The sequence below is a fragment of the Ahaetulla prasina genome, chromosome 3 (genome assembly GCF_028640845.1).
Source record: "Ahaetulla prasina isolate Xishuangbanna chromosome 3, ASM2864084v1, whole genome shotgun sequence".
Taxonomy (NCBI): domain Eukaryota; kingdom Metazoa; phylum Chordata; class Lepidosauria; order Squamata; family Colubridae; genus Ahaetulla; species Ahaetulla prasina.
The window spans coordinates 208073082-208088895 of NC_080541.1; the positions used below are offsets into that span (position 1 = coordinate 208073082).

A 15814-nucleotide genomic window follows, 5' to 3' on the forward strand; every position below is an offset into this window, starting at 1 on the left:
AAAATGTCAAGTCCAATATATTGCTTTTGTCCATAGAGAGGGACAACTGCATAAAACTCTATAGCTATCCCTTTACTAATCAACAATACTGATATTCTGCAAGATGGCCCAGTTTGTAGTTCTCAATGTGTAGCAGCTTCCTGTATTCCTAGAAACTCAAGGAGATTGTGCCTTTCCTGAATTGCAAAAAAGTTTGAATATGTGATGAGGTGGAAATGGCTTGAATAAGACAGTAGATATTGCTTTCGACCCATGTAGAGCTAGTACATGGATCGGTCTTCCTAATTGCTTCATTATAAGCAAGCTTGAGTTCTTGGAAGATAAGGCAGAATATAAATGCTTCAATCTAAATGTTAATTAAATGATCAATTAATTAATAGACTGAGCTGCTGTATTTGGGAGGGCGACTTGTTTGGGTTATGACATTTGTGAAAAGGGGATTTAAAATGCTTTTACTTTTGCTAGAGGAAAACATATATCCCTCGGTAGGGATGGATAGATCAATCAGATAATAATTATGTGCCTAACTCATGTTTAGGTTGATTGGTGATTTTTTTTTTAAAAAAAATCCATTTGGAATAATGTACTTAAATATGCATCCTTAAATGTATTTTCTCTGAAAATATGCATTTGAGGATGTCTTTCCCACAATGTGAAATTTTAAATTATGTTTTAAACATATTGTCTCAAATCATTTCTACTGATTAAAAAAAAAACCACAAGAATCGGGAATGCATTCATCTACTGTTTTCTTTATTGAAATAGCTAGAAGAACCAACTCCAGGGACAGGCAACAATTACAAAATAGATGCAAACAAATATAATCCTTAATCCGTAATAACAGTAGCCCAATACACCACAGAATATTTTAAATTGGTGTTGTCTATCCTTGGGCAACTTTTAAGATGTGTGGATCTCAACTCTCAGAATTACCCAGGCCTAATAGGAGTTGAAGTCAACATGTCTTAAGGTTGGACACCCCTGTATTAAATGCAGATGGAGCAATAACAGGTGAAGATATTCCATTGGAAATGAAGTGGGAAGTGATATGGTGGAATCTATTTGGATCAGAATTTGCCATCTAGATTCTTGTAGTATTTCTACCTATGGTCTACCTGAATTATATGTCCTCCAAAACAAGTAATTGCATTGAAAAAGTTGTTTATTTTTTCATTGGGGCAGTAAATAGTGCTGGCTGTTGATGTCTACCACAAACAAGTTCATTGGAACAATCTAACATGGTTAATCAAGCATGGTTAATCAAGCACAGAATGGGGTAAGGTCCACAGTAGACAATTTAAGCTTGAAGCTGTGAGGGTTAGAGGATGTAACAACGGAGTCGGATAGAGGATTCCAGGTGTTGACCACTCTGTTGCTGAAGTCGTATTTTCTGCAATCGAGTTTGGCGCAGTTTACCTTAGTTTGTACCGATTGTTTGCCTGTGTATTATTGAGGTTGAAGCTGTTGACAGGTAAGAAATTGTAGCAGAACTCAGGGAAGGTCAGGTGATCAATGTATCCAACTCATGACAGCTACTAACCATTTGATACTGCCTTCAATACAATATCATAATTCTGGCTATTAGTTGCCAGAAATTTGAGCAAGAGGTTGCTAATTATGCTCATAGTCAGCTTTCAGTTCCCAAGAGGTCCTGAGAAGTCCTGGTGGGGACAGAGTAGACAAGCTTTTAGTCTTATCTAGTTGAACATGTTTTGAGTTTTCATGAGTCTCAGAATCACAATGTTTCAGAGCCTATTTTCTTCCAAATTAACCTGTCTGGGTCTTGAGATGTCCCAGAGGCTCTTCTTGAAATTTCCACATTTAATCTGATTTAAAGATAAAGAACCATAAGAAGAGATCAAAGATTCACTTTGCTGATCACTGAGAAGTGGCAAATTGATCAAATTCAGTTTAGCCGTATTTCTCATGTTTTCACCTTTTTTCCCTTCTTCATTAGATTATCCTTTGGGGAAAAGGAAATGCTCCCTTTTTGTACAATACATGCACATACATACACATCTTTATTATTTATTTATATATCATCAGAATATACAGAAATATTAGATTTTGGAACCAGTCACCAGGACTCATTCATAGCTTGAAAATATCAGCTACAACTGCATAGAACAATCACTTTCCTACAGCAGCCTATGCAATAAAATAACGTTTTTAAAGAAGAATGAATAGGAACTTGGCCCACAGCTCCTACAAAGGGAGTGTTGAGTGCTTACATTTGTATTATGCATCATGAATATGCAAAGAACACACATTTTAACCTAATGACATAACCATTTGCAAAAACCTTAGTGAAACACTGGAAATAACCAATAAAGACTGATGCAGATTTTCAAACCCTTAGAAAGAATAAGGATTCATGCATAATGGAATATTGCAACTACAAACAGCAGATCCACACAAGGTAATTTAAACTTGTATGCTTGGAAAGAGAGCTAATCTTTTAAGGGGTCACTGAATAAGATGCTGCTTGATCTTTCCGGTATGTAGAGATGAAACTGTTTCCATTCCTTTTTTTTTCCTATCCTGCTTTCTTTCCCTCTTCTTATATCTGCCCGTATATGCATTACACTGGCAGAAGTCACATTTAAAATATGGGATGCAATTTTAATCCACCCATGAATGTGGGTGAAGTAGTTGTGACAAATACCTGGTGAACATTTTCATCATTCAGGTAAACATTATGAAATGACATAATTCTTAACCCTGTCATTTTCCAGATGCTGCCTTGCACAAAGGTCCATTTGTCCATTTAGCAACATCTCACCAACTTTTGCCATAATTTCTTATGGCCATGTTGGCTAAGACTATGAGGAGTCAAAAAATTAGTTGGGAAAAACTCAGTGGGGAAATCCAAATTTTTTTACTACTGGTTCTGTGGCCATAGCTTGGTGGGCGTGGTGTGGCTTGATGGGTGTGGCTTGGTGGTCGTGGCAGGTGAAGGATACTGCAAAATCCCCATTCCCTCCCCACTCCTGGGGGAAGGATATTGCAAAATCTCCATTCCCACCCCACTCTGGGGCCAGCCACAGGTGGTATTTGTCGGTTCCCCGAACTACTCAAAATTTCCACTACCGGTTCTCTGAACTACTCAAAATTTCTGCTACTGGTTCTCCAGAACCTGTCAGAACCTGCTGAATAGCAGCCCTGATCAGGATAGAATCCAGTTCTTTTCTGCCTTCAAACAAATTTTAATGCAAAGTTTTAAAGAAATTCTCTTCTTCCTTCCGACAAATTTTATTATTACTGTTGTAAATAGCTGATTGTTTATCTCTTTCAGCTGTTTCTTTTTACTGGGAACAGTCCTTGCTTATCTGGAAAAATGTCTGTCTTAAGAACATTATTAAAACATTAAAAGCTTTGTCCAATATTCAGGAAATTCATAAATATAAGAGTCATTGTTTGGTTCTAGAGAAAGAGGCAATGGAGCTAGTTTGTATTCACTTTTTTTCACCTACACTTAACACACTGGCATTTGCAAGGAAACATCAAATTTGGTCAGTTTCCTAGCAGACTAGTAAAATAATAGCAGAAATAGTTGAAATATGTCCAGAATAAGGTTGAACAGATTTCAAAAATCTATATTTTTTTACCCACTAGTCACAACTTGGCAAAAAAACAAAAAACAGTCTGCAATTTCACTTCTTTTGATGTTATGTTGGAGATGCATTGCAGTTCCATGAAAATTCTAGTAATTCTTTTCAAATTTTTGCAATTGAATTTTTGTAACAGATGTGCAAATTTATGCCATCAGACAAGTGATGATTCTGTCTTTTTTTAATGGCTTCGAAGTGGGCCCTCAAAAAATAGTCAGGTGATCAGCCCCAGAATTTCGCAGCTATATTATATTTTCTAAAAGCTTTTGCTATTTAGCATCACTCATTCAAAGAATTGACAAAGCCTGCCTCTCTGCTTGCTTTTTCCATTGCAATGGTATTCTCATAAGAATGAAGAGAAGGGTTTGCTTCTTCATTGAATAGCCTGGTTATTCCTATAGTTTTATTAAAGTGTAATAATTCTTTAATAAGCCTGCATGCATCATAGAATTGTGAAATTCATATCCATCCATGAAACAGAAAGAAATCTTATGTTTCCTGGCACTTAATCATTGATTTCCAGAGCTTAGGGTATGAACTTAATAGCATAGGTTGTAGGCTTAACTTTTCAGAGGTTTTACCAGTACATAAGGAACAAAAAGGTAAAGGCCAGCGTGTAGTGGAGTTTAATGTGTGGCTAAAGGAGTGGTGTAAAAGGGAAGGCTTTGGTTTTATTAGTCATGATGTCTGCAACTGGTCCAATGAAAAATTGTACAAAAGAGATGGATTGCATCCATCAAAGAAAGGGACTGAGTTACTTAGCAATACATTCACAGATTTTCTGGATAAACATTTAAACTGAACAGTGGGGACAGAGAATTAACTGATATAGAAAATTTCTGTCCCCAGCAATCGAAAACTAAAAGGGTTATCAGTGCATGTAACATAGATGTCTGTATGGGTAAGACTATCAACCATGCTATCAAGCAAAACCAAGCATTTAACAGTGAGTGCCATACCATGTGCACTAAACCAACAGGTGGCATGAAAGTAGGGGCAGTCAACACAGGTTATGTAGACAGTAAACACAAGATCAATCCAAATGGACTCAAATGTCTATACACCAATGCACAGAGTATGAGGAATAAACAGGGTGAATTAGAAATCCAAGTAAATGAGGATAGATGTGATATTGTTGCCATTACGGAAACTTGGTGGGATGAAACTGACAAATGGAACATACAGCTAGAGGGATATAAATTATTTAAAAGAAATAGACCAAATAAAAGAGGAGGTGGAGTTGCACTATATATAAGAAATAACTACATCTCTACAGAAATAGAGCACAACAATGATGAAAATCATCTTGAATGTATTTGGGTCAATATAAAAGGGTGAAAACGATATTGCCATAGGTCTATACTATAGGCCACCCAACCAAACAGAGGAAGTAGATGACCTTTTTGCTAGTCAGCTAACTAAGGTATGTAGGAAGCACATCACAGTAGTAATGGGGGATTTTAACTACCCTGACATCAACTGGGAAACAAACTCTGCACCAAGTGGAAGATCCAACAGGTTCCTAACAAACCTAGCAGACAACTTTGTTTCCCAAAAAATAGAGAAGGCGACAAGGATCAGCCATATTGGACTTAATTCTCACTAACAGAGATGAAATGATAGAAGGTGTTGAAGCTACAGGAACCTTGGGGCAAGTGACCACGCAATATTGGAATTCAACATTAAGCAAATACAAGTAGTAGAACAAAGTCAAACTAGAGTCTTGGACTTTAAGAGAGCTAATTTCAATAAACTTAGAGATCTTGAGAAGGATTCAATGGATGAGAATCCTCAGGGGAAAACAACTCAAGAAGCTTGGGAAATTTTGAAAAGTGAGATTATAAAAGCACAGTCTAACACAATACCAATGAAGAAGAAAATAGTAGATCACAAAAGAAACCAGCATGGATGCATAAAGAACTATCTGACAAATTGAAAGACAAAAGGACAAATATAAAAAGTGGAAAGAGGGCAAATAACTAAGGCAGAATATCAGCAAATAGCCGAGCCTGTAAAGATGAAGTGAGGAAAGCTAAGGCTCACAATGAACAAAGGCTAGCGACAAAAGTAAAAATAATAAAAAGCTTCTTCCAACATGTTAAAAACAAGAAAAAGTCAAGGAAACAATTGGCCCATTGCTGGGAGAAAGTGGCAAGAAGATGACAAGCAACAGGAGAAAGCAGATCTACTTAACTCATATTTTGCATCTGTCTTTACACAAAAGGAAAAACAATCCAACCTATCAAAAACAGCACTACAAAAACAGATTAGAAACACAAGTTAAAATAGGGAAGAAAATGGTAAGTGAACACCTGTCTACCTAGACGAGTTCAAATCACCAGGACGGATGGATTACACCCCAAGGTTCTGAAGGAACTGGCAGGCGTGATCTCAGAACCACTGAACTATATCTTTCAAAGATCCTGGAGCACAGGAGCTGCCAGAGGACTGGAAAAGAGCTGATGTAGTTCCCATCTTCAAAAAGGAAAAAACAGATCCAGGAAACTACAGACCTATCAGTCTGACCTCAATACCGGGAAGATTCTGGAAAAGATAATCAAGCAACGAATCACCGAACACCTAGAAGCAAACAAAGTAATAACCAAAAGCCAACATGGGTTTGTCAAAACAGATCATGCCAGACTAATCTTATCGCATTCTTTGACAAAATGACAAAATTAGTAGACCAGAGGAATGCTGTTGATATAATTTACTTGGACTTCAGTAAAGCATTTGATAAAGTAGACCATAACCTACTACTAGATAAAGTAGAAAATGTGGGTTAGACAGCACCACCACCAGATGGATTCGTAACTGGCTGACCAACCGCACTCAACGTGTAGTCCTCAACGGAACTACATCCACATGGAGGAAGTATGCAGTGGAGTACCCCAAGGCTCTGTTTTAGGCCCAGTACTCTTCAACATCTTCATCAATGACTTGGACGAGGGATAGATGGGGAACTCATCAAATTTGCAGATGACACCAAGCTGGCAGGAATAGCCAACACTCCAGAAGATAGGCTCAAGTTACAGAAAGATCTTGACAGACTTGAACATTGGGCGCTATCTAACAAAATGAAATTCAACAGTGAAAAAGTAAGGTTCTACATTTAGGCCAAAAACAAAATGCACCAGTACCGTATATGTGGTACCTTGCTCAATAGTAGTACCTGTGAGAGGGATCTTGGAGTCCTAGTGGATAACCATCTAGATATGAGCCAGCAGTGTGCAGCAGCTGTTAAAAAGCCAACACAGTTCTGGGCTGCATAAACAGAGGATAGAATCAAGATCACGTGAAGTGTTAGTACCACTTTATAATGCCTTGGTAAGGCCACACTTGGAATATTGCATCCAGTTTTGGTCGCCACGATGTAAAAAGATGTTGAGACTCTAGAAAGAGTGCAGAGAAGAGCAACAAAGATGATTAGGGACTGGAGGATAAAACATATGAAGAACGGTTGCAGGAACTGGGTATGTCTAGCTTAACAAAAGAAGGACTAGGGGAGACATGATAGCAGTGTTCCAATATCTCAGGGGCTGCCACAGAGAAGTGGGAGTTGGGCTGTTCTCCAGAGCACCTGAGGGTAGAACAAGAAGCAATGGGTGGAAACTGATCAAGGAAAGAAGCAACTTAGAACTAAGGAGAAATTTCCTGACAGTTAGAACAATTAATAAGTGGAACGACTTGCCTTCAGAAGTTGTGAATGCTCCAACACTGGAAATTTTTAAGAAAATGTTGGATAACCATCTGACTGAGATGGTGTAGGGTTTCCTGCCTGGGCAGGGGGTTGGACTAGAAGGCCTCCAAGGTCCCTTCCAACTCTGATGTTATGTTATGTTATGTTATGTTATGTTATGTTATGTTATGTTATGTTATGTTATGTTATGTTATGTTATGTTATGTTATGTTATGTTATGTTATGTTATGTTATGTTATGTTATGTTATGTTATGTTATGTTATGTTATGTTATGTTATGTTATGTTATGTTATGTTAACTAGCTCAGCAACTTCTTGAACAATTGCCTAGGAATATGCAAGAAAAAAAAAGTCATTAGGGTCATAATCTTTCTGCTGTAGCTGAGATTTACATAGGTCCTATTTTCTAAGGCAAGGTCTCCAACCTTAGCAACTTTAAGACTTGTAGACTTCAACTCCCAGAATTCCTTAGTCAGTTTGCCTAAGAATTCTCAGAGTTGAAGTCCACAACTCCCAGCTTTCTCTTTTAGTTCAGACACACAGACATGGCTAACTGGGGAATTCTGGGAGTAGAAGTCCACGAGTCTTAAAGTTGCTGAAGTTGGAGATCCCTGCTCTAAGGCTTCCATGTTTGTAAATTCTGGCGTGAACGTTGGAGAAGGACAGGAGAGTTATCAGCTTTATTGTTACATTTCTCTGGTATCAGCCATCTAATTATTAAATATTGATAAATTGTGCATATAGTTTTTAAGGCTCAGGAAAAATATCTAAAGGGCTTACAAAGATATTCTCCTAGTCTAAGAATGTTGGTCTCATTTCTACAGAGATTAGCCTGTACAATCTACAATATACAACCACAATCGTTTTTAATTATGATTCATTGCCTCAAAAGATAGGTCAGATATACTCCTTTCTCCAGAATGATCTTTCTGCTGATGAAAAGAGATTTTGCATTAGAGTGAAGGGTAGGACTCTTTAATAGCTTACGTAAGTTATTGCTTAGCATACCGTCCCCAATGCTTACAAAGTAACATGTGGATTGAAAGCATGCAATTAATCATGTGGGAGACTGGGTTGGAACTGAACATCCTGTTATAAATCTGAGAACTTTCCACATTAGCCTTTTTTTTAATATGGAATTTCTCTTCTCGATTCATGAACTATTTACGGAACATCCATGTATTTTTCTAGCTAGTTAAATTTTGGAATTACCTTATTGTCCTGGTTTTGGATGTTGCATTGTTTAGATAATTATTTTTGCAGACCATTTTGTAATGATAATGTAGGATAAAATGCCACCATTGTTCCAGTTTCCATGTATAAACAAGGAAGATGTTACTCTTGCTTTTTAGGATTCTGATGGCCTTTAAACAGAATGTTTTCTCTTTCGCAGATCTGCCCTATTTTTTCCCTCTTGCATTTGACCTTGATTTCAGGGTGGTGATGAAACATCCTTTTAGTTGATCCAGTTTCTCACTAAAAAGAGGGTAATTTAGTGAAGTTATTCATTAGGGAACTCAAAAAAACTTCCTTTTATAAATTCATATTTGGATGGAAAATAACGACTAAGCTTCTTCGTGTATTCATTTATGTATTTAATCCTGGAATTGCCCCAATTTTTAAGCCTGTGGTCCCTTGGCATTTGGTCAACTCTGTTGGCTGCTGGTGCTGGGTCTGAAGTTCATTCAAACAATAAGAGCTCCTGTCAGCCCAAAGCAACTCTGCATAACATGAGAGTCTTGGATTAAGAAAATTGAAATTTGGCAACTGTTTGAAGGGCACAAATCTGGGAAAGCTAAAATACACTAAATCCGTCACTGAAACCGGAAGTCCAACTGAGAAGAAAATAATTTAGAATTTCCCTGTTGTAACCTATTCTTCCATGAATGTCAAAAGATACTTCTTTACTGAAAAACATAGGATGATTTGTCCATTTAGCAACATTTCACCAACTTTTGCCATAATTTCCTATGGCCATGTTGGCTAAGACTATGAGGAGTTGAAAAATTAGTTGGGAAAAACTCAGTGGTGAAATTCAATTTTTTTTTACTACCGGTTCTGTGGGTGTGGCTTGGTGGCTGAGGCTTGGAAGGCATGGCAGGGGAAGGATACTGCAAAATCTCCATTCCCACCCCACTCCAGGGGAAGGATACTGCAAAATCTCCATTCCCATCCCACTCCAGGGGAAGGATATTGCAAAATCTCCATTCCCACCCCACTCTGGGGCCAGCCAGAGGTGGTATTTGCTGGTTCTCCGAACTGCTCAAAATTCCTGCTATTGGTTCTCCAGAACCTGTCAGAACCTGCTGCATTTCACCCCTGGAAAAACTGTTCAACTCACTTCCAGTTACCCAGAAGAGATGTGTCTCCTCAGAATCAGCTACTGCAGAGGTGAACAACCTTTAGGTCTTATAATACAGTTTTAGCCTATTTCCCATGTTAAACTATGCTGTCAGTTTTCGAAGATGCTTTTTCAAGAGGCAGTCGGACTTTTTTGTTTTTCTTTGAAGACGTTTCTCTTCTTATCTATGACGCTTCTTGGAGGAGGAGCAAAACGTCTTCAAAGGAAAACCAGAAAGTCCAGTTGCCACTTGAAAAAAACACCTTTAGAACAACTATGACCTGGATGACTGAGAATCTCCATAGACTGTCAGTTTTCAGCAAAATCACACAGCACTATAAGGAAACTCAGGTCACAGGTTGTCCACCTTAATGTTCCTTCGTTCTTCCAAGTCAGGAGATGCCAAGACAAGATCAGGAACTTTCTGCTGTCCTTCAAAGGGCAGCTTTTGAGAGTTTTTCTTATCAATAGATTTTGAGCTGCAATACTGAAAGAGTGCCAAATAATGAATAAGAATGAATCTTCATACAAACTTTCTGCTGTTGATTCCAGCTTATATCTGTTTTATCTCAAATGTCAGAATGTACTTGACAAGAAGCTGTGGAGAACTGATGTTGCATGAACTTTGGACTTTGTTTCCTACCGACAGCTTTGCTATAAAATCCTCAGCCAGAACGTGAGTAAATGCATATGGAAGGAAAGGGTTTACCTCACAAAAATGGTCCCTGTTTTTCCTCCGTTCCAATAAGTTTGTGAAATGGCTGCAATAATTTGTGATGGAACTGTTGTAGTTGTTGGGACAACTAGACTCTGTGAAAGATGCTCGTAGGTTTAACATTTCAATGTGAGGAGTTGACTCTGTGCCAAATGTTCTAATACAACAGCGCATATGAACTCCAGAATTATGACATTAATAAAGAAATTACAAAAGGCCCAACAAATGGCATTTATGTTAAATCAATAATGCTTGGCTTGTTTGTTTGTTTGCTTCATTCTAATCTTTCTTTGGGGAGGGGGAATTATCTTTCCAAACAGTTGGCAATCCCTATTCTTATTCTTCTTTCTGAATATAATTAGAAACACGTTATGGTGTCTACTTAAGACATCAACTTTCTCAAGCCTGTCTTGTCCACTGTGTTTTAAACAAAGACACTCATTTTGGCACTGTGCCCTTAATTAATCAGCAGAGGCTTTATTGCTCTGTATGTGTGCGTGCGTGCACACACACACACTCTTTGTTCATGGGAAAAAGCACACTAGTTTCTCCAGAACTTGATCGATTTATGGAACTAAGATTCCAATCAGTCTAAGAGACAAAAATCTAGAATTTTTTTAATGGCTTCCATTGGGCCTTTCTGATGAAAGCATATGTCATGAATCACAATCATTCGTGATTACAGCCCAGGGAGTTGAATTGGCCACCTATCCCATGCACAATTAAAGCTTAAGTGTTGTAGCAACTATTCATCTGATGATAAGAGGCAACTAGTCTCTGGAGAAATACAGGATAAAACTCCATGCTTTATTTCCTAGCATAGGAATTAGATCTAAAGTCATACCCTGTCATATGATTACTGGAAGCTAGATTTTTCTATTGAATGTGTATATCTCTGCAGTCTAGGTCGTTTTGACTCAATGTTGCATCTACATTCTCTTGTGGGAAATGAGGCTCACTCTTGGAATAAAGCATATATAGAATGACATTAGGCAGGCATTGTGGAAGAGCAACTAACTTCTTTCCAATACATTTGCAACCATCAGAAGGGAAAGAGCAATAATGAAACATGTTCCCTGTTCAATTATTTCCTACTGCCAGCTTTCTTCTCTCGGTTTTCCATTTCAGAGGTATGCTTCTATCTCTGCTTATGTTTGTAATCCAACATAAACAATTACGTGTAGCAAGTAAATGTACAATGGGAGTAGCTGTTATCTTTTTAAATGTTTTGTTCTTAATGGCAACCAACTCAGCTTTCAAGTGAAATAGAGATTTAAGAAGCCATGAGCTGAAAACAGATTTGCATGAAAAGAATCCCTTGTTTTTTTTGGTATTTTCTTTAAACATTGAAACAGACATACATGCATTCGTGTGTGTGTGTGTGTGTGTGTGTGTGTATATTTGCTCCCAGAAGCACGAAGCTGAAGCCTGAAGATGACGAATGAGACTTTGTCGAAACGTCGCCAAGACACTTCCAATTTTACACGGGAGAAAACCTGAATAACCAAAGACCTACATATAAACACCCGTGAAAACCTCAGAAAACATGTGTGTGTGTGTGTGTGTGTGTGTGTGTGTGTGTGTGTGTGTGTGTGTATTTGTTTTCTGAGGTTTCGCAGGTGTTTGTATGTAGGTCTTTGGTTATTTGGGTTTTCTCCCGTGTAAAATTGGAAGTGTCTTGGCGACGTTTCGACGAAGTCTCATTAATCATCTTCAGGCTTCAGCTTCGTGCTTCTGGGAGCAATGTGTGATTGCAGCTGTTTCTTCCTTTTTAACTGCTAGTGAGGGTTTGAACTGATTGGGTCGGAGTTTTAAGGGGTTCTTTTTGGATTAGTTTGGTAATCTTATTTCTTATTAGCAGTTAAAAAGGAAGAAACAGCTGCAATCACACATTGCTCCCAGAAGCACGAAGCTGAAGCCTGAAGATGACGAATGAGACTTCGTCGAAACATCGCCAAGACACTTCCAATTTTACGTGGGAGAAAACCCAAATAACCAAAGACCTACATACAAACACCCGCGAAAACCTCAGAAAACAAATATATATATATTTGGTGTCCACGAGGAATGACACCAGACCCACACTCACGAGGTCCACACAGGATGTCACCACCGCACATCCACCCAGAAAGCAGACCCAAACCTACACTGATCATGAAGCATGACCAAGGACCAGAAGCCAGACCGCAGCTGCAACATTAGCCATTTCAAACCCCTCCAATCCATACATGCAGCAGACTGACACCCACTATGAAGATGTAGCACGACCACAAACACGAAGCCAAACAACATCAATGAAGCTCACCTGCTCAAATCCCCCTGCAACTCAGACTAATCTGAGCATAACCAAGCCCCCACCCAAACAGGACACACCCTCAGCCAATCAGAGCACAGCCAAGCTCCCACCCAATCAGTTCAAACCCCCACTAGCAGTTAAAAGGAAGAAACAGCTGCGATCACACATTGCTCCCAGAAGCACGAAGCTGAAACCTGAAGATGATGAATGAGACTTCATCGAAACATCGCCAAGACACTTCCAATTTTACACGGGAGAAAACCCAAACAACCAAAGACCTACATATATATATAATATATATATATATATATATAGTAATAATAATAACAGAGTTGAAAGGGACTTTGTTTTTATATTGTTTTTCTGTTGAAGCAGATGTTCTGCCCCAAGTTCGAATCCGAGTAAATTTATTGTTAAGCAATACATCTGCTAAGAGACATCATGCAACCCAATTTTACAACCATGTTTTATTCAACTATGCATTATTCACTTAACTGCAGCGATTCTCTTAACAAATATGGCACAACAGATTGCAAAATGAGCAAAACTCATATAATGACCTTGTTTAGCAGCAGAAATGTTGGGCTCCAATTTGGTCACAAGTCAAGGGTTGCCTATATGGAAAATACTTGGCGGGAGAGGCCAGGAAATTACAGAGTTGTAGGCCAGACCAGGACATTTAAAGAACATTCCAGAAAAATGCAAGGTCAATCCACATCTATATTATTGCCATGAAAAATGCACAAAATTATTTCTCCAACTCATTTGATTAGCTGCTTTGACTTTAATAAGGAAAGTGGGGTATACCTTTTCTGAACTGAGTATAGGTGATGGCTAAATTCAGTTAGTGTGATTTTCTTATTATGTTAACAGTAGCCTGAGGGAAACTTAAATAGCTTCTGGATCTTAGCAAAAGATGTAGTTAATACTTTTTCTCCCTACTATGGCGTCAACAGAATAGACGAGACTAAACTAGACTAGACTAGACTAGACTAGACTAGACTAGACTAGACTAGACTAGACTAGAATAGAATAGAATAGAATAGAATAGAATAGAATAGAATAGAATAGAATAGAATAGAATAACAGAGTTGGAAGGGACCTTGGAGGTCTTCTAGTCCAACCCTCTGCTTAGGCAGGAAACCCTACACCAGACAAATGGTTATAGCCAAATGCAGATAGCCCTTGATTTACTACCATTTGACAACCGTGGAAAGTTACAGCAGCACTGAAAAAGTGACTTATGACCATTTTTTACACTTATGGTCATTGTAGCATCCCCATGGTCACGTGATCAAAATTTGGATGTTTGCCAGCTGGTTTATGTTTATGACAGTTCCCAAGATCATCTGATCACCTTTTGTGATCTTCTGACAAGCAAAATCAACGTGGAAGCCAGATTCACTTAACAACTGTGGCAAGAAAAGTTGTGAAATGGAGCAAAACTCCCATAATACGTCATAGTAAAAGAAATTTTGGATTCAGTTGTGATTGTAAGTTGAGGACTATCTGTCTACAGGCAGAATCTCAAATTCTGCCTTTTTATAACATTCACAGAAAATGTTATATAGAACTCGACACTTCAAAGGAAATGAACCTCTTATGAAAAATTAATGACAATTGCTAATATAGAAGATTGGCCACAACTATAGGCCCATATAATTCTATGTATTTAAAAACTTTTCGGTTTGAAGAATTAAAATTTATAAACCAATGTTTATACTCAGATAGACGACCCTTCATTTCATAGACCTTGTCTACTAGCACTTTAAAGAATACGATTCCTAAAAGAGAATCTATGAAGTAAATGGTTGCCTATCTCAATATGGAGATATTGAGATATTGAGATATCATATGATATTATATCAATATAATATATAATATTATATACGGAGACCTGGCTGGGCACGGAAGGGGGGGTTCCCCTCACTAAGATGTGCCCACCAGGTTTCCGTGTGTTTCATCAGCCGAGGGCCCAGAGTAGGGGTGGGGGGGTAGCGGTTGTTATCAACGAGAGTCTGGATCTGAGGGAGGTCACTGTCCCGCAGATAGCCGGTTGTGAAACCCTCTTCGTGAGGTGGGGCCGGGAGGTGCAGGTGGGCTTGCTGATTACGTACCTGGCTCCTTGCTATGTGGTGGCAGCCCTGCCCGAGCTGCTGGAGATGATAGCCGGGACGGCGGTTGAGATCCCCAGACTTATGGTCATGGGGGATTTCAACTTGCTGTCGGCGGGCGATTCATCAACGGCAGCTCGGGAGTTCATGGCTTCCATGACGGCCTTGGACCTGACCCAGGTAGTTGCAGTCCCCACCCACGTCGGGGGTAACACACTGGACTTGATTTTCGTCTCAGGACAGTGGCTAAATGATCTGGAGTTAGGGGAATTAATATCTCAACCCTTGTCATGGTCAGATCATTTACTCCTTCAGCTAGACTTTCAGACCGCTACACCTCACCGCAGGGAGACGGAACCATTCCAATGGTTCCGTCCCAGGCGCCTGATGGACCCTGAGAGGTTTCTGACGGAACTTGGGCCATTTCCAAGGGAGTTAGCCCACGTCTCGGCTGAGGAGCTGGCGCCTTAGACCGCATCGTGCCTTTGCGGCTTCTGACCCGGCGACAAACTCGACCAGCTCCTTGGTACAACGAGGAGCTGAGAGAGATGAAGCGCCAGAAAAGAAGCCTAGAGAGCTCCTGGAGGTCCAGCCGCTCCGAATCTGACCGAACACTAGTGAGGTCATATATTCAGACCTATCTAGTGGCGATCAGGGCGGCGAAACATAACTATTTCTCCACACTCATCGCATCAGCAGATAATCGCCCAGCCACCCTGTTTAGGGTGACCCGCTCCCTGCTTAGGCAGGAGGCTCTGGAGGACCCCTTACAGGGATGCGCTGAGGATTTTGTTCAGTATCTGTCTGATAAAATCACTCAGATTCGGGACGGCCTGGACACTGATTGGATAGATCCAGGTGGGATGGCGGAGACGAGTCTTGAGAGTGTTATCTGGGCTGAGTTCGATCCTGTGACTCCTGATGACATGGACAGGTTGCTGGGTAGGTTGAATTCCACCACATGTTTATTGGACCCGTGTCCCTCCTGGATGGTACTGGCCACACGGGAGGTTACACGAGGCTGGCTCCAGGGAGTT

The 15814-nt window shown here is 39.5% G+C and overlaps 1 protein-coding gene across 3 annotated transcripts in view; it reads left to right on the plus strand.

Annotated features, from left to right (window-relative positions):
* Window positions 1–15814, plus strand: part of TSHZ2 (teashirt zinc finger homeobox 2) — a 474179-nt gene that overhangs the window by 410303 nt on the left and 48062 nt on the right. The window contains exon 3 of one of the 3 annotated variants that reach the window (XM_058176271.1): window positions 10233–10318. The exons of the other annotated variants lie outside the window; for them this stretch is intronic. The gene's annotated coding sequence lies outside the window, so the exon portion shown is untranslated. Of the gene's footprint in view, window positions 1–10232; window positions 10319–15814 lie in introns of those variants that run through there. 3 annotated transcript variants of the gene reach the window in all.